Raw genomic sequence first — 27,230 nt, forward strand, 5'->3', positions numbered from 1 at the left:
TAGTTATTTCAATTAATTTGTTTAAATGCTGCATTTCATTATGTCCTAGCTTTTCCATACTTGTCTCTGTAAGAGGGCTTTAGTCATACCAAAATACCCGCATTTTCTAGACATTGAATTTTCTCAGATAGGCCCTGTCACAGTATCTTTGGCAGGTTGAATGAAATAGGATTTTTTCTCATAAATATCTCTGTGTTGAACAGATTGTATCAGAAATGTTTCTTGGGTTCAGAATGTCTGATCACAAATATCAGAACCAGGAGAACCACTAACCTCATGTGAGGCTGGAAAGGGGGAAACATAGGGTCAAATCATTGCTCTTGTTCAACCTCTTCCATTCTAATGAGTGGCAGAGCACCTTGGGTACAGGATTAGCTGGCGTAGTGTACAAAACCAAGTATGTGCAATGGGAGCTCCAGTTCAGCTTCACTCTAGACCCCTAAAGTGAGATGTAAGTAGAATTCAGGTGTCTTCCCTTTCTGATACTGTCCACAGAATCCATACCTCAGAGTTTAGATGCTTTATACTTGCTTGCTTTAATTTTCTCTAAATTCAGGTAGTACTTCCATAGTGAACAAAATGTATAGTAATAATATACAGTACACCTCATTCAGTAGAAATATGAGGGAGAAATTAATAGATTCATAAATTACTCATAACTTCCAATATTTTTTTTCTAAGTTGGCAGTGGTTTTGCTCCCCTGAAAGACCTGTTAAAATAAGTGGGAGATCCCTAATGTACTATCTTTGCAATTAGCCTATTTCAGACATTAATTGCAGTGGAGTGAAATTTAAAATAATTTTGATGTTATGTTGGAAAACATTGTATCCAGCAGATTAACATCCACTGTTCAAAATTTTCCATTTGAGTTGTCCACAGTTATTTTTGGATGATTGCCTATTATCGCTATAAAAAGGTCAAAGTCTTTGGAGACCTGCAAATATGTTGTATCATGGGAATTAGATATGGACAGAGGTCAGAATGAAAGGAAGCTGGGTGTTGAAGAAAAGAAAAGGAGAAGGCATTTTGCTGATGATCTGAGCCAAAGTCAGCTTCCTACCCTCCTGTGTCTGTACTGGTAGCCTCTGTCACATAGTCTTTAGTCAATTCTTTGTGCAGCTTACTTATTACATGGAAATGAAGAGTTACTTTGGGGAAAGGGTTGATTGTATTATGAACAATTTTTTCAGAGTGACATTCGTGCTGTTTAACTTTAGCCTTAAAAACTACATATCTACAGTGGAATTAATGTAAAAATTAGTTTTTTGTTAAATTATTTGTCTTCCCTAAGTCATCCTTAAAATGAAGAAAACACCTATTATCTCGGATGGTTCACCTCATCTTCAGATAGATGTCAAAGACAGGTGAATTGTCCTTTTCTAGCATTAATTGTTGAAGGAACCCTAGATGACTTGTTTAGATTGGTTGTTTTTATTTTAGACATCTAAAATTAAGTGAAATTGATTCTTTCTCTTAATTACTAATGTTTCTTCAAGTTCAAGGAATTAGAAAATTGAAGTTCAAGTTTGATTAGTAATTTGAAGTTCAAATTTTATTTTTGCCTCCAAGGAACCTGATGTTAACATATATCAAGCAGGATGGGGTGGGATGGGAAGGCTGAGCAGGAGGGGCAAGGAAAAGAGCATTTTTTAACTTCCTGTCTTCTGTCTTACTGAAACCACATATCCACCATCATCTTCATTTGGAAGTGTGTCAGCCCAGTGCCATGGCAAGTTTGTGAGTGTAATGTTAATTTTAAAGACAGAAAGTTAGTTGAACTGCCTTTTTATGCACCTACTTTTGTTCTCCAGATATCTTCTGGACATGAGAGCTATGAAGAACCTAGTAAGCATATAGAAACTCAAAGGAGGTGGCCCAGTTTTAGCCATCTCACTAAACTAAGTCATTCAACTAGTATCCTTAGGTGCCTTTTGTATCCAGAAGAAAAATACACAAATTCAGTATACACAAGCAAGATTCCTGATCTGCGTCACCTTTGGAAAGGGTGTCTGTCTCTTTCTCCATTGAGTAGAGGAAAATGAATCCTAGGGCTATTGACCAGCAAGCTGAGTTAAAAAAATTAAATGGAGAAATGTGACTGGAGAGTACTTCAGGGTTCAGATTAGTAACCTGAAGTGAAACTGTGCTCGTCTAACATTTCTACATGAGCTAAAAAACACTGGATAGTTATTCATATTAGGAGTTGTGGTATCAAATTTCTGAATGTGAAGTGTGCCAGCTTAAGACAGCAGTAGTTTTAGTTAATGTTGTTAGTCAATATAACCCCATCATCCCTCATATTAATGCATCTGTGAAGAGGGATATAAATTAAGCTCCTAGACATATGAAAATACAAGATACTGTCCTCTTTAGGGGTATCATTAAGAAAGGAAACTTTTGTTGTAATTTTGTACAAAATATCATTACTTTTAAATGTCAGAAGGACAGAGGTTTCAGGTCATAGTGAGTGTAGTTTATATGCACTAACTTCACCACCAGTTCTGCCAGCACAAACAGCTTCCTGACCTTTCCTCTCAAATCCTAATAGAGGAAAGATGCTTAAAAAAGCTTACTAATGCCTCTTCCCCATCAATCCAGGCAGAATCAATCAATCTCTCTCTCTTCTCTCTCAATTTTGAAGGTTTGAGATTCTATCATTTCAGACAATGCATTCTATATTATCCTATGTTTATAAATAGTTATTTATTTATTCAAGCAGTAAAGATTTTAAAACCTGGAAGCACATCTCTTTATCTTGTGGCCCTAAAGTGTATGGGTATTAGCTATAAATTTGTAACAATATGTGTTTTTTTCAGCAATTTTTAATTTTAATTAGTAACTCCTTCAGTTACATTATATTCAAATTACATTGTGCTTTTCATAATGTACAGCTTTTATAGAATAAAACATTATCTGAATAGCAAGGAGAAAACCAGTGGATGCAGAACAACACAGAAATACTGTGCATCTTATTTGAATAGCTAGATAACACTCTAGCTGTTCTTTGGGTCAAAGCTCCCAAATTTAAAGTTTTGTAGTAATAGGAAACTTGAGCATGCTGAAGAAGTTAGTAACATAGGGAGGATGAAAGCAAATCTTCCCTTTCCTTTAATCAATGACAAGACTGTGTCTAAACCTTTTAAGGCAGAAGACTAATTTCTTTCCTACAGTATATTTGTAATTGAATTAGCTGTCAGAGCTGTGACATGACATGCATGGAAAATACCATTAGTCTGGAGTCTTCAGTCTGGAGATTTTGTTGATTAACACTTCCAACAGGCTGCAAGGGGGAATTATGATTGATGCAAATTCTAAATATATTTATTATAATCTCATGTATATTTTATATACAAAAAATAGCTTCTTCATTTTTAATTTGTTTAGCATTTTCAGGTGGATGTTATAACAAATGGCTATGCGTGAATAAACTAGTCTGCATATGAAATTATTCCAGACATCTTTCAAGTTACTACCCTGGGAAGTCTGGTTGACTGCCATGCTCTCTAGTGGAAGTGCAGGCAAATATCAGAAATTTTTGTTCTGGGAACAAAATGTTCCCTGAATTTTGGGAACAAAGTGTTCTGGGACTTTTGACTTGAATCAGAATCAGACTTGTGAATTTGGCTTGCCATAGCATTTGGAGTTGGTGTGTATTTCATGACTGAAGTCAGATTACCAGTCGTTCTTTATGAAGGTTTGCTTTCATCAGTCATGGTCTTTATGCATTCATAATACAGTCAAGGAATACTTTGTGCCTGTGTATGCTACAGATGTTACTGTATATGACTCGGGAACATTTCTCACATCCTAAATGAAGCAGAAGGAAATTCTTCATGGTTTAATGCAAATGACTGATAAATAAGAGTCTATGTTAAATGCATGGTGATTAATCAGCACCATATGGGCTTGATAAGACAAAGAAGGACATTTCCTCACTTCATTAAAAATTATGCCCAATGAAGTAATTGAATCATTTTTCATTAGAGGCCTGTTTATGCAAAGATAGCAAAGATACCTGGACTTCTTGGTGAAGTCAAGGAGGGAACTGTCATGCATGGTGGAGGTGAGCTAGAGGTTTCTGTTCTGGAGGATTTAGCAAGTTGGCTACCATAAGACGTTTCACTTAAATCTGATTGAACAAAATCTGCCAAGTATATGAAAGACTAGATAACTGCTTCTGAGGTGAATTTCTCTCCGTGTATCTGGATTTCAAACAAATTGTCCCTGCATTAGAAATATCACAGTTATTCCTCATTTTGAATTTGAAAATCACATCTTTAGTAAGAACTGTATTTAGGATCATCACATCTTTCATAAGAATTATATTTACTATCTTAATAAATGTGTGGTATATAATAATGTAGGTACTGTATTTTCATCTGGTTTACATGCATTTCTTAACTGAATGCTTAAGTTTAATGAAAATATTTTAAATAGGCCTAGCAAAGAAAGAGGATAATATAATAGGTTGTAATAGTGGACTTAAACCAGTCCCAATGTCTTTCACATATAATACCATGCCACTGAATGGTTTCTATCTCAAACTTATATATGCTTCTTGGGATTCAGGTATGTTCTCAGTACATTACTGAAGGAAAAGAACTTCTTTGGTTCTCTCTGACAAACCTGTTCATTCTCAATTTCCAGAACAGCGCATACAATTTGCATGTAGCTGTTATTCTTTCAGTACACTAGAACTTTAGCGCTACTACACTTGAGCTTTGAATCAGGAGCAATGGGGGAGCAAAATGACAACACATGATCAAGTGAGGAAGTGGTTGATGAGTTGGCAAGCAAAGGGTGCAGGATGATGTAGACAGGCAGGACCTCATAATCAACAAAACAGGGCAGGAAGGAGCCCACCCTGAGTGTATGCACACGAATAAGGAGGTGCTTGAGAGGAGAGCATTTGAGGGAAGCTCTTAGACCTTTTCTGGGAGATAAGTACAACTGTGTGGCTCTCTGAATGGCCTGTGTGCTAATGTATGGGGAACAAATGAGGAATTAGAGGTATGTGGTGCAGCTGCAGGGCTATGATCTCATCAGGATCACAGAGGTATGGTGGGATAGCTCACGTGACTGGAGCGCTTCGATCCATGAAAGCATGGCAAGGAAGGAAGGGGTGTTGCTCTTTATGTGAGAGAGCAGGGAGCTCTGCCTAGAGAGGGGTGATGAACCAGCTGAGAGTTTATAGGTCAGGATTAGAGGGCCAACCAATGTCATGTTGTTGTGGGTGTCTGCTGTGGACTTCCTGATCAGGAAGAAGTAGATGAAACCTTCTTCCAACAACTGGAAGAAGATGCGCTTTCACAAAGTCTGGTTTGCACAGGGAGCTTGAACCATCCCAATATATGCTGGATGAGCGGGCACAAGCAATCCAGGAGGTTTCTGGAGTGAGTTGATGACCAGAGGGAAAGTCTAGAGCAAGGACTCGGCAGAGGATGATCAGATTGGGGAACATTTAAATAAACTGGACATGTACAAGTCATTGGCACCTGACAAGATGCACCCATGAGTACTAAACGAGCTGGTGCTGACCAATGTCATCACTCAATAATCTTTGCAATGTCATGGCAACCAGGTGATGTTCTTGAAGACAGGAAGAAAGAAATTGTCACTACTATCTTCAAGAAGGGCAAGGGGGATCTGGGGAACTATAGGCCTGTTAGCCTCAGCTCAACCCCTGGGAAGGTGATGGAACAAATAATCCTGGAAACCATTTGCAAACATACAGAACAAGAGGGTGATTGTGAATAGTCAGCATCAATTTACAAAGAGGAAATCGTGCCTGACCAGCCTGATAGCCTTCTTTCATTAGTTGACTGGCTTGGTGAATGAGGAGAACAGCAGACGTTCTCTATCTTGTCTTTAGTAAGGCTTTCAACACTCTCTTCCAAAACATCCTCACAGACAAACTGAGGAAGTACAGCCTAGGTAAGTGAACGCTGAGGCAGATTGAAAACTAGTGAACACCAGACTCAGGGGGTTGTGATCTGTGACACAAAGTCCAGCTGGAGTCAAGTCATTAGTGTTATATGCCTCAGGTCAATATTGTGGCAGTACTGTTTAACATCTTCATTAGTGACTGGGATGATGGGACAGAGTGCACCCTCAGCAGGTTTGCAGACAAGAGAAAACTGATAGGAATGGTTGATAGGCTAGGTGGGTGTGACACTATTCAGAGGGACCTCAACAGGATAGAGAAATGGGCCAATAGGAACCTCATGAAGTTCAAAAAGGGAAATGCAAAATCCTGCATCTGGAGAGGAATAACCCCATGTACCATTACACACTGGGGGCTCACAACTGGAAAGCAGCTTTGCAGCTGGAAAGCAGCTTTGCAGGAAGGAGCCTACGATCCTTGTGGACACTAAGTTGAACCTGAGACAGCAATGCCTCCTTGCAGCAAAGGCCAACACCATCCAACACACATGAGGAAGAGTGTTGCCAGCAGGCTGAGGAATGTGATCCTTTCCCTCTACTCAACTCTAGTGAGACACATCTGGAGTGCTGAGTCCAGTTCTGGGCTCTCCAGTACAAGACACATGGAGCTACTGGAGCAAGTCCAGCAAACGGCCATGAAGATGATGAAGGGATTGGAGCATCTGTCATACAAGGAGAAGCCAAGAGAGCTGGGACTGTTTAGCCTTGAGAAGAGAAGGCTCGGGGGGATCTTATCAACGTGCCTAAATGCCTGATGAGAAAGCATAAAGAAGACAGAGCCAGACTCTTCTCAGTGAAAGGATGAGAGGCAATGAGCACAAACTGAAATAAGGGAAATCCCACTTAACCATAAGAAAAACCTTTTTTCTGCACAGTTTATTGAACAGTGGGACAGGTGACTCAGAGATGTTATGCAGTCTCAATACTTGGAGATATCCAAAACCCAACTGGATATGGCCCTGAGCAACCTGCTCTTATCGACCCTGCAGTGAGCAGGAGGGTTGGACTAAACAGTCTCCAAAGGTGTTCTCCAACCTCAACTATTCGTGATTTTGTGAATAATGTATTGGGTAGGTGAGTATGCTGTATCTGGAAATGACTTCTAATTCAAGTCAGATTGGCATTGAAGCTAAATGAAAGTAAAATACTTAGTTATAGAATGCAAAGTAGATGACAGTTAAATGTGAAACAACATAGGTGACAGGAATGAAAAATTTTTTCATCTGTATTTAACTCCCAAATTCTTTCTCCATTTTCACATCACCTGTTGTAGATGCTGACCCTTTACCTCACTCATATGCATAGTTTACAAATAAAGTTGCATTCATCAGAGGCAATCCTCTGTAGTCATACCACACTAGAATTTATTGTCCATCCTTTCCTCAGGGTTTCCTTACAGTTTCATTCAGGTTCAGATCTTATTCCACACATGCACACACATGCATGCACAACACTATTGATTCTTAACCAATTTAGGAGGCTGCTCCTCAACCCTATGATTTTTGTTTTACTTCTCTGAGTGTGCATGCAGACACTTTAATATGCATGTACTTCAGAAATGCAAATGACCCTTTGGCAGATTAGGTTATCTCCTGCCTTCCACTCTGCTGCTATCAAATCATTATCACACTTAGAGAAGGAATATTGGTTTTCCTACCTGCTGAGGCAACATGTAAATGTTACTAGGAAGCTTCTCCCTGTGCTAAAATCATCCTTTTTGTATCAAGCTCTAAAATTGACCACGCTACGTGGTATCGTGTGAGTAGGATTAAAACATACAGCTTACTTCTGGCTCATTGTGACAACCTGGTAAGATAGTAATCAACCACTCTGAGCTGATAAATGAGCTTGTGGTGACCAATCATCAGGCTTATCTTTAACAGATACCTAAACAGACTGGACATAAGCAGATCTTCAGGAATGTTGTTTCATTAAACCTCAGCTTTATTAGGTGACACATATGGAAGCATTTGGTCGTAATGCAGTCCTACTTTGTAGTAGGTGCTGTCTGTAAGCCAATTTTGCCTACATCTGTTCTGTTCTATATATAAGAACACGGGACTGGAAGGGACCTCTCCGGAGTCACTGAATGTAACCTCTGCTGTCACAAAGAACTGGATCACATTAATGTATTTTCAGGATCCATCTTCAACTTAATTGTTGCTTTTGCTCTCACCCACTTACTTTAGAAGGTTTTCCAAATCTAATTTCTTTGATGCTCTGAAAATTTCTTTGAGTTACAGGGTAAATTTATTCACAGGGAGTTTAAACACATTGTTCACATTTGCCCCTGTGCCAATATTTGAATCTTATTTAGATAGGTTTTTCCTCACTTCTGTTTACTCCCTGGGGTATCATAGCAAGCAATCGTAGCTCAATGATTTAACTAGCTGTTGTTTTACTCAGTGACATATTACATCCTTTCTATTTTGTTGGTCATCCTAGCAGCCCTTCTCTGCCAGTTTCCAATCTGAATGCAACCTTGAATTCGTGTGATCCGTAGTGTAGATGAGGTCTCTTGCACAGTGTCATTAATTGTGCCCTAACCAACACATGGAAGAGTCCATTTGCTTTTTTCGTAACCATAATACTTGGTAGTGCTGGTCATGTAGCAGTTGGCCAAAATGGTCAAAAACTGTAACCATGCCAGAAGTTGTGCCTTTGGAGGCATAGCTACAGCTGGATGGTTTCCTCAGTTCCCTGCATCTCCTTCAGAGTCCTTTCTCCTTGGATATTGAGCATGCATGAAGAGCTAGCTGATATCAGTATGGACCACAGCATAGTGTTCTCTTCAGCACCCTGCTCCTGGCCTTTCCTCTGCAGGCTCTCCTTGCCACTTCAACCAGGAGGAAATCTGAGAAACTTAGGTCTCTTTTCTGTCCCCTCACAGCTTTGATTAGCAATACTTACTGAGAGGGAAGATCCAGTGAATCCAAATTAGCTTTCAGATATAACTGTAGTTTCCAAATATCCTTAATTTTTTTACTGAAAAGGAACTGTCTGCTAATTAATGAATCTACTGTTAATTTCTTTCTTTTAAAAGGAATGAACTTATTGAAGTTGGGTTTGATCATGACTGAAGATTTGCACTGAAAGTTTGAATGTCACTGTGAAACTGAAGATGACACAGTTAGCGTGTTGTGCAATGTTAACTTTTTGGATCCACAGTTTTTGCCAAACTCAAACAATTCTTCCAGTTTGTCATCAGGGATTAGAAGTACCCACTGCTATGTCTACTCCAGTCTCTGAGAAAATAATTTAATGTTCCTTCTGCTGATGGTACTCTCATGCAAGGAGCTAACTAGAAATGAGGCCATTTAAATAGTTTCTTTTCAAAACATTTGGGGACTTTCCTAATTACTGTGAGAGTTCTGGAAACTCACACTTCTGGAGGGGGAGTCTGCTGGCTTTATATAAATGTAGGAGACTCCCTAGCACAGGATAGGGTCCCCATCCTTATGCTGTTGTACTTTTTTGTCCTGTTAGTTACTCTGGAGCCACCTTCTTTAAGCTCTTAAGGTGATGAGCTTGCAAACTCTAAGCCAGGCAAAGGCTCCTAGTGACTCAAATAAGACCTCTCCCTTCCCCACTTCTAGACCTGCCCAGAGACATTCTGCTTGGAGTTCACTGGGTAATGGTGAGTGCTGACTGGCTGCTTTTCTGTGCTTGTAGCTCCCTCTTATTTAGTAATATTTGTACACATAGATCCCTCTTTCTTTTCAGAGTTTCATTTCATGCTGCTTATTATACTATTTTCTTACATAAAACCCTCGATGTCTTTAGGGTGGAGCCAGATGAAGTAACTGGAGGTTTGCCTTCTTGTTGAGGACAAACAGCAGTGTTGATCTGCAGAAGATCTCTCAAGGAAATGTAGGCAGAGAGCACTCTCTGGATTGGAAATAGATTTTCTCCCATTGGTTTTCTGTCCTCCCACATAGTACATTGGAGCTAGTTTAATACAATTTATGGTGGTGAGGGAGGATGGAGTAGAGAGAGTCTGAAGGGCCTTCTAACCTCTTCTCAGCCTTCCCAATAGTGCTGCCTGATACCATTATAAATGTATGTATGTGATGTGACCTGTGCAATAAAGTTATTCAGTCCTTCCCCCACCCTCTGTTTAGACTAGGGCTACATCCATCCTTGTCAGCTCACTAATTCACTTGAAATGCAGCAGTACTGCACCACAGAGCCAGCTGAGCGAAGTTTAACTTCATGTCATGACAGTCAAGGAAAATGTAACACACCAAGGCTTTTAATGCATTTCAGTTGATGAGACTGAGGTCTCTGTTGAAATAAAGAAACCCACTCATTTCATGTTAATTACAAGAGTAATTAAAATCTGTATATTGAATTTGTGCTACAGTGTACAGGGTGTAGTTAAGATTCTTCACTCATAGAAAAAACAAAATGTAAAATCTTTTAATTATTATTATAGATATTGCGGACAGAACTAGTAGAGGTAACAAGAGAAGAACACTGCAGTTTATTCATCAATAAAAGCAAATCATCTGGAAAATGGGAACAAATTCACGGGTAGTTTCAAACTGGCTTTGTGTGGAATATTCACTATGCCACATTCATGATCTAACCCTACGAGACGATCCTGAAAACATGTTGAATATTACAGATTTCTTTTGTACCTTGTGTATGTTTGATCCCACATTCCTTATACAAACCTGTGTAAGGGGAAGTTCGCATTATATAAAGGATTGAGCTATATAAGTTTGCAGTGAAATATGCAGTACTGTAGCTTAGCATGAGAAGGATCTGTTTGGATATACTAGGCCAAATTGGATGTTCCTGATTTTTATAGCTCTTACTACCAGTATTCTGTATAAAAATAAATATTATTCTAATTGTGCAAGATGCTATCAATCAGCCCAGATCCTTGTCTGGCAAAGGAGTCATTGTCATGCATTTGGAAGCATGCTGGTTCCTCATTCTAGGATGTTCAGGGCCTTCAGGATGTCATAATAGAAGACGTAGTAGATTCACCTCATATACTATATATGCTGCAGCACTGCCAAACAGATTAAAAAAAAAAATCTTATTACTCGCATACCTCCTGCATGCCTCGCTGTCTGCCATCAGGTGTTAATGAACAGTTTTCTAGCAGTGTGCTCGTCTGGTTCTCTTTCTCAGTAGAAGTAGTTGTTAGCAATATATGAAGGGCTAGATCCCAGCGACTACAAATCTCCACAGCTCCACAAACAGCGGTGTGGCAATATCAGTCTGCATCACGTTGAAAATCTGGTCCTTAATCGGCATTTTCAAAAGGGTATTTCTTGCTTTTGTAGTTAAATTCTGCCACGTGCAGCATTTCGAAACATCACTCTGGAAGGTCTGTTCCACATTTCTCAGGCCTAAAGCACCACACAGTCAATTACATAGCTGTAGCAGTACCAGAAATTATGAATTCTGCTGCATATATATTCACATATGAATCAGATTAGCCTTTCTTTTTGGAAATTTTAACTCCAGATTATTACAGGTTGTCACATTTCTAAAGAATCTTGGACTAAGTTCCCATTTGCTATTCCTCTTCCATATTATATCTGCTTCAAAGCCTGCATAGCTACGCACTTGCAAATTTATATATGGCTGCAGTTGTAATTTATCAGCTGGACTGTGGATCATCAGAATCCATACTTCAATATGATTTTTTAAATCAACTGTCAAAGCCCCAGTGCAAAGGCACTCATTGAAACAATACTCATTTCTGCTCATAATATGAACTGGCATGGCTTTGGGGAGATAATACTGCAGTTGTCCTCTTTTCTGAAGCTTTCTTTTAATTTTGATTATTTTTAATGTTCAAAGGGATGAGAGAGTTCCCAATTTATTTTTTAAATTATGTCTCTGAAAATTAAGTTTGACCAAAGAGTATTTCTTGACCTGAGAATTTCTTCCTCGTGACAACTTGTAGATCCTGTAATTTTCAGGTACAAATTTTTTTTAAGGTGACTAGGCTGTACTTCACATAAGTATGAAATCCTTTATCTTCTATATAAACAGGAATCCCTCCTTTCTAAGAAAGAAATATGAGATACTAGATCTGAGCTACATCGATTAAAGTAATTCATATATTTATAATACAATAATATATTTCTTTTGTGCTTAAATGTACAAATAACAGAAAGATTATCAGAAATAAGTGGTTCTTCCTTCTAATTTGAATAATTAAGTCATACTGATTTTAATAGCTATTATAGTTCTGAATCAAATTTCAAGCCCCACACTTTAACCTACAAGATTAACTTTTAGGTTTTGAGTTACAATTCAGTAAGCTGTAACTGAAACACTGTGTAAAATTTGTAAGCATATAAAGTCTCTCAACTTCCTAGGAACTAAATATCTGTTTTCTAACGTCAATGTGTAGCAACTGCATTTTATTATACTAGTCTGTTACATTATAGTCCTCTAGTACTAGATGGCTTCCAAAAGCCAAATTTTTTTAACCTATGTAATTTCTCACTTAATAATATATTGAGTGGAACTGAATTCTTTAAAGGTAGATAAAAAGGTACTTGTTTCTTTTGTTGGCCCTTCTTCAAACATGTCTCCTGCTAATGGGGACAATGCACAGTGCTCCCCAGGATGAAATTTATTGAATGACTTTCTGTTTCTAGAACCTCCTGTGGTCCATTTTTTCAGCTTAGACTGGTAGGGGGATTTTGTTTGCTTCTGAGTGGAAGAGAGAATTGCCTTAAACTGCTTAAAGAAAAATCTATTGCTAATTTTCATTCTTCCCTGGAAACATTGGGCCAGTCTATCCACCATTTTTTGTCATGCCCAAAAAATAAAATAATGGAAGTAATATAAGAGAGTTTGATTCTTCTCTTTTACCCAGCTAACTTCCACAGAAATCCAGGGTCATACTCTGTGTGTGACCCAGAGATTCTAACAGAGCAGAAAAACATAGAATTTGTTTTTTCTTGCACAGTCTTTCTGGTTTAACTTCACAGGCCCTTAGAATTTCGAGTAAGGAAGGAGAGAGTTTTGCAGAGGCAGATCAGACATCCAGCTCAGAGAGTCATCGAAACAGAAACACTATGAGTCAACAGCCCAGTTTGACCTAGTGTTGAGGCCAGTTTCCTCTTCATGGAAAGAAAGGAGGTTTTGGTTCGAGGCACTATTACAGAGCTCAAATTTCTGGGATTCCCTGGTGAACTGGGATCTCGTTTAAATAGTCACTCTGTACATTGACAGTGAACATCACCAAGGGATAGCCAGCAGAGCACAGTGGTCTGATTCTTTGTCGGAAGGTCTCTCTTCATGCTGTTTGCTTTTGTCGTGTTGACGTTTGTACCAAGATGGATATTTGGGGGGGAAATTTGCAGGGAACTGAGCACATGAAGCATATCTTCATATCAGCAAGCTTAGCTGTGCACAAGGAGGGGAGAATAAATGGGGAGATGATTAATAGCTTTTTCTGTTGCATGATAGTAACAAGCATTAATGAGTGACCATCAGCCGTAAAGGGAAGGGAAGGATAGTGAGACACAGACTACGTGCGCAAGAAGAACCAAATGGTTTCACTGAAAGAGGAATGTGAGCACTGTGAGCACTCCCCACAACCAAGGAAAGGCTGTGCTTAGTGATTTGTACACAGGTTCAGTGAAGTACATACCCTGTGCTGCACCACACATGGTTTTGCTGGAAAGAGAGATGCAAGCCCATGGCAGCGCTTATGCTGAATCAGGTTGTTAACACTTGTTGGTATGTTTTATTCTGGCTGGCTGGACTTCTGCATTGTGTTGAGCACTTGCATGGAATTGTCAAGCACTTTTCCATTCCCATTAGCTTCAGGAATTATACTCTTTTAGCACTTGTATTTACAAGCTAATTGAGCACATGGCAATAGTGACCATCTGCTTTGATTTCCCAAATATTTTTTAACAATTATTTATTTGTAATTTATAAATATATGCTGTTAAAGTCAGTATTAGAACTAAGATATTATACTACTTTAGCTTTTGTACAGCATGACTAAAACAGTAATGGAATTCCAGTTTAGTATAAAAAAAGACTGTTATAAATACCAGAAGACAACTTCTATATTTATGACACTTAATTATATTGCTGATAATTTGCCCATTTATGACTGTTTCTTTGTAGTCAAGGTTTCTGCTGTAAACAAGACATTTAGGGTCACTAAGTAGAGACTCATTTTCCTATATAATGTAATAAGCAACATTTATTGTGCAGTTGCTTCAGTGGTTTATAGTTCTGTGTTTAAATACTGAGTGAGATTAATTAGTTGATATTGCAGTGAAGGACACCTTCCCTCCCATAGCTAGAACGGGAGCATCCATAATGTAGCCAGTGCTGCTGACAGACTGAAGACTTTCCATGGGTCTTACTATTACAAATAAACAATAAAAGCCTCCATTGGATTCATAGCCATATGTCCGCTATGTTTTCAGAAGATTCCTTTTCATCTTGGAATTTTCCATTGCAAAGTCTTTATTTAAAAATAGGATTAAATTAACATTTTATTATGTGACTGGTGTTAGCATTTGTTCAATCCAAAGAGCCTCTCACTGTTAATAATGCAGAGAATGGCATATAGGGTAGCATTATAAGAAACAGTGTTTTTCAAAGCATAGGATGCTTTAAAATAATCAATGAAACTTACCCACTCCATAGTTGCTAATCAAACTCCTACTGATAGAATAAAATGAGGTGAAATCAAGACCCTCAACAGTGGGTACTAGATTGTCAGTTTTTTTGATGTAGGCTTTCCACATTTAGTATGCGCATTTGCACTGTGTGTTGCATCCCTAAGCACTGTGTGTCCCTGGTATGTTTGCATTAGTGCTGTGCTCACAAAAGATACATAAGCAATAACTAAAACATGGAGGGTTGATAAAAATAAATTAATCAATTTCACGACAACTTTAATATTTATTGCAGTGAAAAGGCCACGCATACAAGACCTTTTGGAACAACTCAATTAGTGGAGGGTCACAACCTAGCTGCCCAGACTGCAGTCACCTCCCTCCTCCACTGTATCTCCATGATCTTCCCCTATCCAGAGTGTCCATCTGGCAGACCAAAGAGAATAGATAAATACTGAGATCATACAGCAGCCTTTCTTCAGCAGGACATCTTATTTAATGTAGCTCTTATCTGCCTAGTTATGAGACTTCACAAAACTTGTAAAACCTTGGTATCTTCAACTCCTTCCCAATGTATCAGTTCTGGTTGAAATTCACCACCGTGAGCCAGTAGGGGAACAAGTGATAGAAGGTGTAAGGATTGCATAAGGAACACAGGAAACAAAGCTAAAAGCTCAGAAATTTAATATCTGAGTTAAAAAATGAAGTTCACTAATTTTGTCTTTTTTATGAAATTGAAGTTTATAAGCCAAAAAGTAATTTGACTTTCAGAGGAGTGTGTGCTAAATAGCACTTGAAACTCTTTAACAAGTCTGTACTCAAGATAGTGATATATTTTTACAAGCATCAGTAAATTTTTTATGATTAGTTAGAACATTATGGTCTGGAAAACATTAGCATAATGGTAACGTTTTACATCTGGGTTTAAAAAGCACACTGGTTCATCTTTTTATTTACAAGCTAGGAGTTTGACTATTTTGTGAGCTTAACAAACCGATATCTGTATTCAGCTTCCCCCCAGAGGGGTAACTGATACTTGTCAATACAGAGAGGTCTTTTAAACAGTTACACTACTCTTCAAATTTTCACACACACCAAAAGTTCAAGCTGATGGAAAACTTGTCAGTCTTAAGTGTAACTGTGTGGAGTAGTAGTGGTACGACTGCTACTTTGCTTAAAATACAACAATTTAAAATTGAGAAATATGGATGTAAGACCAAACAGTCCAACCCAAATTGTCTTGAAAGATATACAATTTTAATATAGTGCAAAATGCAACTTGTGGCTAATGCAAATTCCCTAGCAGGGTTAACAAAGACTAAGAGCTTCACAGATGTGGACAATTGTGTTCTAACTGTCATCAGATCTGAGAAATGAAGAAGCATCTTTTTAAAACTTCAGGATGGTAATAGTGTTCATTCTTGCAAAGAAAGAGTGTTTATTCAGCAAAAAGCCTGATCAAGACTTCTAGACAAAGCTGTAGGGGTAAAACCTCTCTAGGAACCTTTTCAGCATTGGGCAGCTTTAACACTTGGTTGTATCATCTGCATTCCCAGCTGTCAGAGAAGTAGGGAGTATGTGTACTTCTTTCTCAGTTTTTGTATAGGGGCATGGTTGACATACTCTGTATGTGTTTGTATATATGCGTAGATAGATGCATATGCAATAACATCCTCTCTTCTTGTTTCTGGCTATTAGTATAATGCTGTTAAGTTAAAAAGATAAATGTTTTTGATATGGGTATACTTAGGTAAAATTCTGTAAAATTCTTCCTGATCTAAATGACCTTATGTTGGCAATAAACTATCACATTGTGAGCTGGTCAGAATTTAAGAAAGCTAAAAGAATATAACTGAGGACAGGTTACCCAAACCATAACATAGCATAAGAAACTCACATAGAAATAGACAGTGGGAAGAAAAGGAAGGGATTTTTCCATCAACTCTGGCCCTGGAGTACCATCATGCTGCCTGTGCTGGACGTATCCCTGCTTCTGGATAATCCCTGCCGTAATATCTGAAAGTATTTGTCTATATTTTGCAGTTTCATTCCCTTTTTCAGTTGATATAATCACATAGTGCATACACAGCTATTCATATACAACAGCTTTATCCCAGCATATTATCTCGTGTCAACAACTTGCTATGCCCAGACCAGGAGTCCTGCCTTTCGGGGCTCATGAGGCTGGGCACAGTGCCACTAAGCGCAGCTCTGTGGCTTCTCACTCCAGAGCTAGTTTGTTTACAGGAAGCCTTTGGTCCCTGTGTTACTTCATGCCTTCATATCAAGAGAAGATATGAATAGTAACGGAATAGTAACCATATGGACTGTTTTCTTTTGAACAAGTGCTGGAAGAGAGTATATAGTAATTTGATTTGAGAGTGATCTTTTGCATTAGTCTGTGATTTTATGGTTAGTCTCCGTGCCTCCAAATAACATAACTTACAAGTAGTTGGAAGATAAATTCAGTCACAGTGAAATATAAAAGTTCAGCCAGGATAGTGAAGGTATGTTTAAGTTCATCAATAAAAATTACTCAGATGCAAAGAGTCAGAAAACTACAATTTTAACAAAGTTTGGCTGGCTAAGCAATTCACTGAATTGGCTGAATTTGGCTGTCTAACCAATTCACTGAATTTCACTTACTGAAATTGATAATGGCCAGAAATGGAAGGATGACCAGCAAATTGGCTTAAAGAGCTGTCAGAATAAATTTAAAATCACGAAAACCCCTCAGTCTACAGTACTTCAACTGCAAACAGAAAGGAAAAACTTAACAGTTCTGATTTGTTAAGTTTATGGCTGTTCACTCTTCAGTTCTTGATATATTAGATCAAAATGTGTTTTTATAAAAATTCAACTGATTAAAAATGTAGCCTAAAATCGAGAGCAAAAAACCCCATTTTATGGGTCTTAGATTGATGTATATGTTTTTAAAAAAATCAGGAGAAAGTGACTGAAAAATAGCAGGATTATTGCTTGCATATATGAATAAAATACTACTAAAATCAGTTCTACTGCTTACATGTGAAGGTTTTTAATGACATAAAGCACTAAATTGAAATTTATGTAATATAAAGAATACTTGCTAAAGAAAACTTCCACAAAACTTATATGAAAAGAATACAAAGAGTGTGAAGCTAAGTGCTGAAAGATAGGAAATACTAGAACTGAGCCTACCTGTGTAAGCCTGGCCTTTTTGTGTGTAGGCATACTCACTTAATTAGTTTCACATTTCTCTCCATGGAAATTGCCTCGATCAGTGCATGATATGGGCCTGTTCCAGGGATGAATGAAGACAGCACACATAAAGAGTCAGTCACCTGTAAAACTCAAATTCTCTTTGTTACAGAAGCTAGAACTTGTTTAGAGAATGAGGGGGGAATTGTAGGAAGAGAAAGGATGGTCTCCTGGCTCAGCTAGTTAATTGCTGCTCTGGCAAATGAATCTCTTCAGATCTCTGCCCCATAGCTTTTATGTGATGATTGACAAGTTGCTTCAAACATGTCTTCATTGGTGATCATATGCTGCCTGTTGCACGTGAGTTTATTCTGGCCTGATGCTGTGGATTCAATCCCCTCATGTGGAAAGTTTGGAGCAAAAAACATACATGGCTCTTTAACATTCTGGTTTGTTTAACCCAGTTACATAGTAAAAGATTGCACAGTTTATATGATTGCTGGGTTCACCATGCAAAATGGGATGAATGGCATATGAAAAAGCAGTGTGCTTTCTCTGCAAAAGCAAGGGGATAGTGAGTGTTTTGTTGCTACAAAAGATAAACTGACCATCTCATGGGAGGGTCATAATATAATAAATACTTGTGATGGTATGTTGGAAAGGCTTGCATTCAGTCTCAGGAATTTTTAGGAACCATTTTGTCTTCAGAAAGAGCGATGAAAATAATTTATTCCCCAAGTTTTCTTATTCTCTTCCTACTTGAGTATCACCATGAACCAGTCTCTTTCTTTCCAGGAATTATTGTCCATCTCTTTTCTCTTTGGCATTCCAATCAGATGACTTTGTCTTGGGTCATGCCTGATGGCCAACAGAGAAGATGCAGCCTCCCTGCATCCTGGACAGTCCAGCTAACTTTCCCAGATCCAGCGTAGCCAAGAGAAGCAATTTCTGGGAAATACTGACTTTCTGCCTCTAGCCTTGAGGTGAAATAATAGTAATATTCAGGAAATGTACAATCTGTTTAGCAATAGGAGCTGCGAATGAGTGCAATGCCACTTTGTAATAGAAAGTATCCTGGTATTTTAACTGTTGATCTCTTCGAAGCCTCTTAACATGAGACTTAGGACTTAAAGATGTTGTTTTACTGAATTTACGGATATTCAAAAGAATAGAAAACAGTTTGTGCCAAATAGAAGGATCGCTTCATTAACATCTTTCAGTCAGGCACCAGCCATAAGTACATCTCAAAGCGAAGTAAATTTATTCATTTGTTTATTATGTGACAGTACAATGTGGATTTTTTTTCTTTTTAATTCCTCTAAAAGGACTGGACAATTTGCAATGATATTTCAGCTGGAACTTAGAGTAAGTAAAAGAAGAAATTCAACCTTGGGCAGAAACCAAGCACAGAAAATTCCTACCTAAGTTTTTAATGTTTGACAAATTTGAAGAATAGATGTAACTAACAGCCAAGCCAGTAACATTATACCCGACTGGCATTTTGCATCTAAAATCTCCAAGCTGTAAATATCCACTGCCATACTTGAAGTAAATTGGCAATCCTACTTTGTTTCTGATTATCGAAATCACTGCAGCTCAAAACCGAACACCAAAACTGTTTCATGAACTACTGCATTTCTCAGTTTCATTAGAGAGAGAAACATCTTGAACGTGTATGGTGGCTTAATTCATGTTGCTTCTTAGGTAATCTCTCCTGGGGCAAGGGCGAGCAACTGATGTAACCTGAGTCACAACTTTTGCTTTTTGGGGGGGAAATAGAGGATAATAGCCTCCAAATTATTATCATGGAGGCAAGTTATATGAAACAGTTGAGCTAAGCTGCTTAAAAAATATAATGTATACTTTTTACCCCCAAACAGTATATTACAGATGGAAACTTCTGGTTCTGAGGTCATTTATGTACAAAACCAAGGTGAAGGCAGAGTAATTAATGTTCTAATTATTCGTTATCTAAATATAATGATTTTTTCAAATCCGTCATAATAAACTGCTTTATATGTCTGTCAGAGAGGGAGGGAGATGGAGTCTTTAATCCCTTCAGAACATCTGTACATGAAAAATGTACTATGGAGCATTGCTTGTGCATTTTTAATTATCTAATTATGCTTCCTCTTTCAAAGAAACTGGCACGTTACCAGCAGCCTTTCTTAATGATTTTAAAAAGACTGAAAAATAATTTTAATTGGTTTTTCATTTAATTACTGCAGTTGATTAAGATGAAATATCATTCATAAACTTTTTGTGTAAGAACATTACACTAACATTTTTAACAGGCAGTACATGTTATTTTTAGAATGAAGAAATGTAGGAAAATAGTTTTAGCCATGGCTCAGACCTCAGAGTAGCTCTCACTTGCTTTATCTTCATCTCAGTTTATCTTTTTAAAAATGTTTTCTGTATTTTCTTTGTTAGTCCTCTCCTTCCACTGCCCCATTCAGCCTTTGAGATTTTCCTCCTTCATTCCCTATTTTGTGTCTATTGCCTGTTGCTATTATTTACTTTTGTAAAGGAGCAGTGAGCAATCTATTTCATATCAATGATGTAGCCTTTTTACATGAAGAGCAGTCAGATCACAGGTACTTCAGTACCTCATGCTTTGGAGGGGAAAAAGCAATACAGCATGTTGTAACAGGGAGAATAATATGTTATTGCTGAATGTTATACAAAGAAAGAAAAACTGGTGAATTCAGCTTTCTTACTACTGAAGAAAGTTTCTTCCATTCAGTGGTGAGCATAAAAAACTCCACATCTTTGTAGTTGTTATACACACACCCCCAATACCTATTTCCTTGATACAGATTTAACATTTATGTGCTTGCTATGTTTGGTGCACTAGCACTTAATATATACATGGCTATTTGCAGTCAAGTTTGGGTCAGCTGAGCTGTTTGCCCTTTGATTCCCATTAGCCTGTCCACATCAGCATTAATAGCAACACTTAACCCTGAGCAGCATCCCTGCAGTAACTTAACTGCTTTCGTGTTGCTTTCATTTTATGATTCATGTGATTAGTTGGCTTCAGGCTGATAGTGCCGTGGGTATGCGCAGGCAGACACACGGGCTCCTGCATACAGAGGCAATTACTCTGCTTGTTTCAGAGAATATAAATTAACTTGCTGAACTGTTCTTGGAAAATAGTGAAAATCTGCTCACCTTTTGTAATATTCAGACTTAGATTCTGAATTATTGTTCTTTCATTTCATGGAGAAATGCTAGTTTTACAAGTTTAAAAAATAGAGATCTCTCAGAGCTGTGAAACTTGCACAATTCACTGGTCAGCGTGTTACTGAGAAAGGCGTTTTCACAAAACAGATTCTGATATTTTATTCCAACATGGAAATTTCCTGATCTTCTGAAGTAGGATGTCAACCAGTTAAGCTCCCAGGGGAGACTTCTGTAATCTTCCCCAACCCTTACCTCAGTGAGAGTTTACACATTGAACACAAATGGGGCTGAGACTTCGTCATTCCAGAGGCAGTATCTGTGTCACTGAGTAGCATTACAGTATAGGAATATTGTCAACAACAGGTATAATTTACAAGAGGTACTGAATTTCAACTATCTTTGTACACCAATAGGACTCCGATATGGTGACTTTACGGGAGAAGCAAGTTTTTTTCTGATTCTAATAGCCATTTCATGGATTTAATATATGATGGATGTGCATGTTAGATCAATATGTAATTCCAGTTGGTACAGACCGTACAAAGTGATTGTTTCATTGAATCAGCTAACTCTTTTATGGTCTAAAAAAGTCTCTTGACTTACTGGAGAGATTTTTAATATGGGATATGTGTTTGTCCTTTGGTTTGTAAAGCACCATGTTTGAATTAATTTATGAAATACCATAAATTGTACAGTAATTAATCTTGCAGCAAATGTTATATATCATATGTAAATATAGCTATATATTCTAAGACTGGCAGAGCAATTTGTGGATAGGTAATTTAGAGTTTGGATTTATTAATTATATATCATATAATACTAATAACAAGACTTAGTTTATTTTTAGAAATGTTCCTCATTATAAAGGAGTGCTCATCTTCCCCTTGGTCCACAACTATTACATGTTTAGGAGGTTATTAGTATTCATGAGCTACCTCATTGCAAAAGGGTGCCATAGAGGCTACGAATTAGTACGTGATTCTGCATTCAGCAGAAGAGAAAGGAAGCTTACTAGCTCGTGCTGGTGAAGGCCAGGGATTCTGTCGAATGGTTCAAGTTACTGCAACTGTGTGGAAAGAATTTATATTAAAGTATCGTCTATACAGCAAGGAATACAGGGGATTATTTATTTACTCATGGCTTGCATTATTGGAAAAATGGACGGAGTAAAAATGAGTGATCATGAAAATAAACACCTAAAGTATTTTTTTATAAATCATCAGTAAGTCTAAGAGAATGAAGGAAATACTGTAATTTTAGCAATGGCTAATCACTTAAGATTTTTTCCCTAAAAGGATATACTTCCAGATATTCCATAGGTGAGTTTATGGGCAAAGTTTGTTCTAGCTTCCTGTGTCTTACTATCTTTCAGGTGATACATACTCTTGGCAGGTATTTTATGTAGTGTATACCTATATACTAATTTTCTCAATCCAAATAATTTGTCCAGTATAATTTTATGCATCTTGAATATATGTATTAGATATCTGTATGTAGAAAGATATACAGTGACTTAGTACATGTAATTGGCTTTGTTTCAGTTCTATATAGTTGTGCATGCTATAGTTTAATATAAGCAAGTATAATCCACAATGTCCTTGTAGTAGTGTGTTCATTTTATAGAATTTACCTCAGGGTTAATTTTTATGGCAGCTTGTAACTCAAACTACTCTTTGAATAAGTTTTTTATCTTAACAGTTCATTCTTCATTCCCACAGATACAACTTTCAGGTAGCAGCAGCTTGCAAAACTGAAAGTGCTGCTCTCTTTCACAACTCTGATGTCTGACATGTAAATACGGTCTTGATTTTGCCTTGTGTAGTACAGATACCACTTTAGATAGGATCCATCTCAACTGTGTAAGTTTCGGCAGGAAAATGTAAGCGTTTTTCCCTTGGTAAAGGGAACGGTGGCTTCCCAGCTGATGCGGGAGCCCAGGGGTAGTGGGTGACCCTGGTGCTGAATGACAGCTCCGGGGAGCCGGGGCTGGGGGGGCGGCTCTGCTCCTTCTGGGGTCACTGGGGTTTTGGCTTTAGTGGTTTCCTTCAATTAAAAAAAATTAAACATCAAGTGACTCTTCTTCTGTGCTAAATATCTGTGAAGTAAAACAGATAGATTGTCTATAACTATTCTTAATATACACATTGATGATGTTATGCCAATAATTAGAAATAGCATAAGATTTTTGCTGAACTAGTCATTGAAAGAATTGCTAAAGACAGTAAAATAATTTTAAATAAAAATGTAGTGAATTATTTCATTTAGAAATAAATGAAGTATACTGATAAATATGTTACTCTTAGTTATCCTGCTACTGAAAACTGTTTTTATTTATTGTGTTATGATAACTAGGTTTAAATCAACAATACAACTTAATAATTTACTAATTTTAGCCACAGGCCTGCAAAAACTTGCGTCTGCATTTAAATGAATGTGTCAATAATCCCAGCAAGTCCAGTAAAGGAAAATAAAATTTTAGGTATGTTATTATTAGAAGGGTTAAGTGCAAAAGGATATATGTAAATTCATGCAGGTCTTTTGCTTCTTTGTGCTTCATAAATTAAACTCTAACCATATTGCAGAAAGTAACAGTGTGAGCTAGGAGCTATTTCTCCAAGTGATAGCCAGTAATGGAATGGAAAAATACTGTGTTCTAAGGGTACTCAATTAGATGGTGTAAGAAGACTGAATTTTCAATGCCCGTTCTTTTGATACTGTTCCAATTAATGTCAAATAATAAACTAGCCCAGGGATTAAATGAATGCAAAGGAATCTTAATCTGTTTGCTTAGTTGCGACAAGGGGAAGTATTGGACAGCTGTAGGATTTGATCCTTCGTCTTATCCCATTAAGCCTGTTTCTAGCAAACTAATAGCTATTTTGTACTAGAAGTATACTAGAACATACTTCCTAGGAAAGCAGGACTTGATATTTGCAAGGTAAAAACATGTACAAGATTAATCTGAATTCCAAATATCTCAATCTTTTTTTTTATTAAGGTGAATCTTCTAGGTCCCTCTACCTGTCACGAAGAATGAAAATTGAAATTTATATGGGTCTTTGAAAAAGCGGTTTATCTATTATTCAGAAAGTATTCATAGTCCTTGAATTAGGGACTTAATACATCAAAAATGGGATTTTCCTAAAGTTATGATACTATCAATTCTTATTTCTCAGTTGATGGACATCATTGTCTCCTAAACTCTTATTAAATAATGTGAGATTAGAGCATTTCAGCTCCGTTGTACAAAAAGGTGAAGATTAGCATAAAAACAACACAAGATTAGTATTTATTATATTCATAAACACTTGCATTTCAGTAGAGCAAATTCAGTAGAGCAGAGCAAAGTATGATAAACAATTATTTCTTTAATTGCATGGCAGATTTTATAGTCCACTAAACTTCATTGCTGTAAGTGATATATTTATAGATTAGTATGTCAGCAAAGTACATGTCAATATAGCTCAAATGTCAACAGATACTCTCAAAAGAAGTATTTCCAGTTTGTTCCCTGACTCTTACTAAAGTATTGATGCATAAACTCAAGAGTTCCAGAATTGACAACAACTCCATGGCTCAAAATGGGAACAAAATGACTACAGAAAGCTTTGAGTAGGGGGCAGCATCAGCATCGCAGAAATAGTCACTGAAATCCAATTCCAAGCGCTGGTGGAAAGCAATTATCCATGTCAAAAGGAATTATCCATGTCTAATCAAAGCAGAAAGTAGGACCCCTGAATATGAGGCCTGTGTGATTCTGCCCGCTCCACGTATCAGACTGTACTTTTGGTCTGCCCTCTGCTTGAAATGGCAAAGTGTCTCCTCCTCCAGGGAAGCAAACTGGTCAATGGTCTTGCCTTCTAGCACCCTATGGGCATGAGTCTGGGGCCTTTTTTCCTCAGCAGAGGAGGAAAAGGGACTCAGCATCAGAAACTGGCTGATGTAGGAATGATGTTGGCAAGCCCTGATATACTGGATTAGGGATCAAAGTTTCTGTTTGAATATGGGGATTGTGTGACAGCATTCCAAGCTAATGATGCAGGTTGATTGCATATTCTGACAGTATTATCACACTGTACATTTGATCTCTAGGTTTAAGGTTTTCTTGATAAGTGTGCAAGTTAGTAACATCACTTCTTCTTAAAGAGAAAACATTTCCTGAGATTCTCTGGCCATAGCCAGAATTCTGTGCTAGACCTATGGACCAATATCCAGCCCCCAAATTAAGAAAGGTAAACTTTACTAAATCTTCTCAAATTGTAGAAAAATATTTTTATCAGAAGTTTCAGCATGAATTTTGTGATGTTCATCACTGCTTTTTAAAATTAATTTGCTATTTGAAGAATAATGACTCCTATGTGGCAATCTCAATTCATATTTTTTCATGCTACAGTGTTTGTGGAGAGGTAAAGAAAGAAATCTGTGTTACTTAAAACAGCAGTAGCTGCTAGGTTAGGTATTTTGTAAAGTTGAGGTTATTGCGTTCTGTGAACAACAATAAAAATATTGTTATTTAGTGATCATTGCAACTTTAAAAGCAGCAGTATATGTAGCCTATGAAGTAAACAGCTGTACTATGTTAGGGACATGATTTATATTAAAGCCAAGAAATTAATATTCATCTCCCTCAAGAAAATTGGTCTCTATTTTGAAAATAGGAAATATTTTAGGGCATTTTTTTTCTCAATTTGATATTATTTTTAACTGAACAGAACTAGTTTGCCTTACACAAAACCTTTTCCTTGATAGTTGCATATTTTTGGAAGATGGTCTTTTTTGAATTTTTTTTTAAATGGCCAAAAAATGCAGTTAAAATTCTTCCTAGAATGATTGAATATGTGTGTGTGTGTATATCTGTGTGTGTGCTCACATACATGTGAGGGAGTGTGTGCTGGGGAAGATCTACAATGAAATACAGAGAAATTTTACATAGAAACATCAAAATACATATGTCCTTCTGTTTTTGCCATGTGAACCCAAAAGCCGGTCGCTAAAGGCGCAGTGGGATGGGAGGGAACAAGAGAGAACCTATTGTAAGCTCAGTGTGCCTCAGGTGGTCCACTAAAATGTGTTCTTAAGTCCTTCAGTGCATCACAGCACCTTGTTCTGTGTGCAGGTGGTAGCTGGTTTTTTATCTGAACTTAACAGGAGCAGATCCTAAGTGCTGAACACAGTTAAATGCCTATGCAGAGACTGATAATGTCCTTTTCTATTAAGTGTTGTCTATTCAAGGACTTTACTTTTCCAGCTTCTTCTTCAAAAAATATTGTCTATTTTTATCTGCTCTTGCCTATGGTCACATATTAGTAAATCTTGGTAACTGTCAGTAAAACATAATTTAGGTATACATTATTTTATACTTTCCTGGATCTGTCTTCAGACAGGACTGATTTAAACTTTAGCAGGGCCCAGATCCGTAGAAGTCACAGGATGTCAGTTCTTCTCCCATAGACCCCTTCATTTCTCCCTGGCAAGATTTCCTATCTGTCTGAAACTTGCCATGACATAAAGAAGCCTGCATCTCTAACCCCTTTCTTTCTTATTTGGTGGCAGGGGCGGTGAGGGGCAGAAGCAGGCCATAACATCTGCTGGGAAGAGAACCTGCTGGGAAGGACAGCAGGACTGTCGCTCAAGAAATACATTTCAAAATTTGACTTCAAAATACAAAATTAATGAAAAAAATCCCTAAAATTAGTATGTTGCCAGTAGGTCTACTAATCAGCAATACAAGATCAATGAGTTTCCCACGTACTAGGCTGATTTAACAACTACATCTGAAGTGAGTCAGGCTGCAGCTTAAATTTCTGGGTCTCTGCAGAGGGATAGCTCACTTCGTATTGCCATTAGAGCTAGGGCGTCGCTTGGCCATAGCAGTGTTAGGACTGTGTATTAGTATGTCCTGTGTGTATTTGAGATTGTTCTCTAGAGCGTGTTTCTGAATACTTTATTCAGCCTCTATGTGCAGGAGCAGAAAACAGATTTGTATAGAAACATTCAAATGCAATGTGATAGCTAAAGGAAATCAAACAGAACTGACACAGCAATTCATCTTTCTGTCAATCAATGAATGTTCTAGTGGGTTATTAGGTTTTTTTGCCTCAAAATTATTTTGCCTTCATACTGTGATTATTGCATTTACCTTTAAAGAAGTGAGACAGCGAAGACCTAAAAAATGCTACATATTATATTATGTCTTTTTGTGAGGTATTAAAATATAGAAGATGATATCTTCATATCTGTTAGGTCTTAAGGCTTTGGTGAACAGCGCTGATAAGATACATTTATTAACCTACGTATAT

At 37.5% G+C, this 27,230-nt stretch overlaps 1 protein-coding gene across 11 annotated transcripts in view; it reads left to right on the top strand.

Moving 5' to 3' along the window:
- The window catches only part of RIMS1 (regulating synaptic membrane exocytosis 1), a 355,711-nt gene that overhangs the window by 282,464 nt on the left and 46,017 nt on the right, over positions 1 to 27,230 (top strand). The gene's annotated exons all lie outside the window — the stretch shown is intronic.

The sequence above is a fragment of the Ciconia boyciana genome, chromosome 3, assembly GCF_034638445.1.
Source record: "Ciconia boyciana chromosome 3, ASM3463844v1, whole genome shotgun sequence".
NCBI classification, from domain to species: Eukaryota; Metazoa; Chordata; class Aves; order Ciconiiformes; family Ciconiidae; genus Ciconia; species Ciconia boyciana.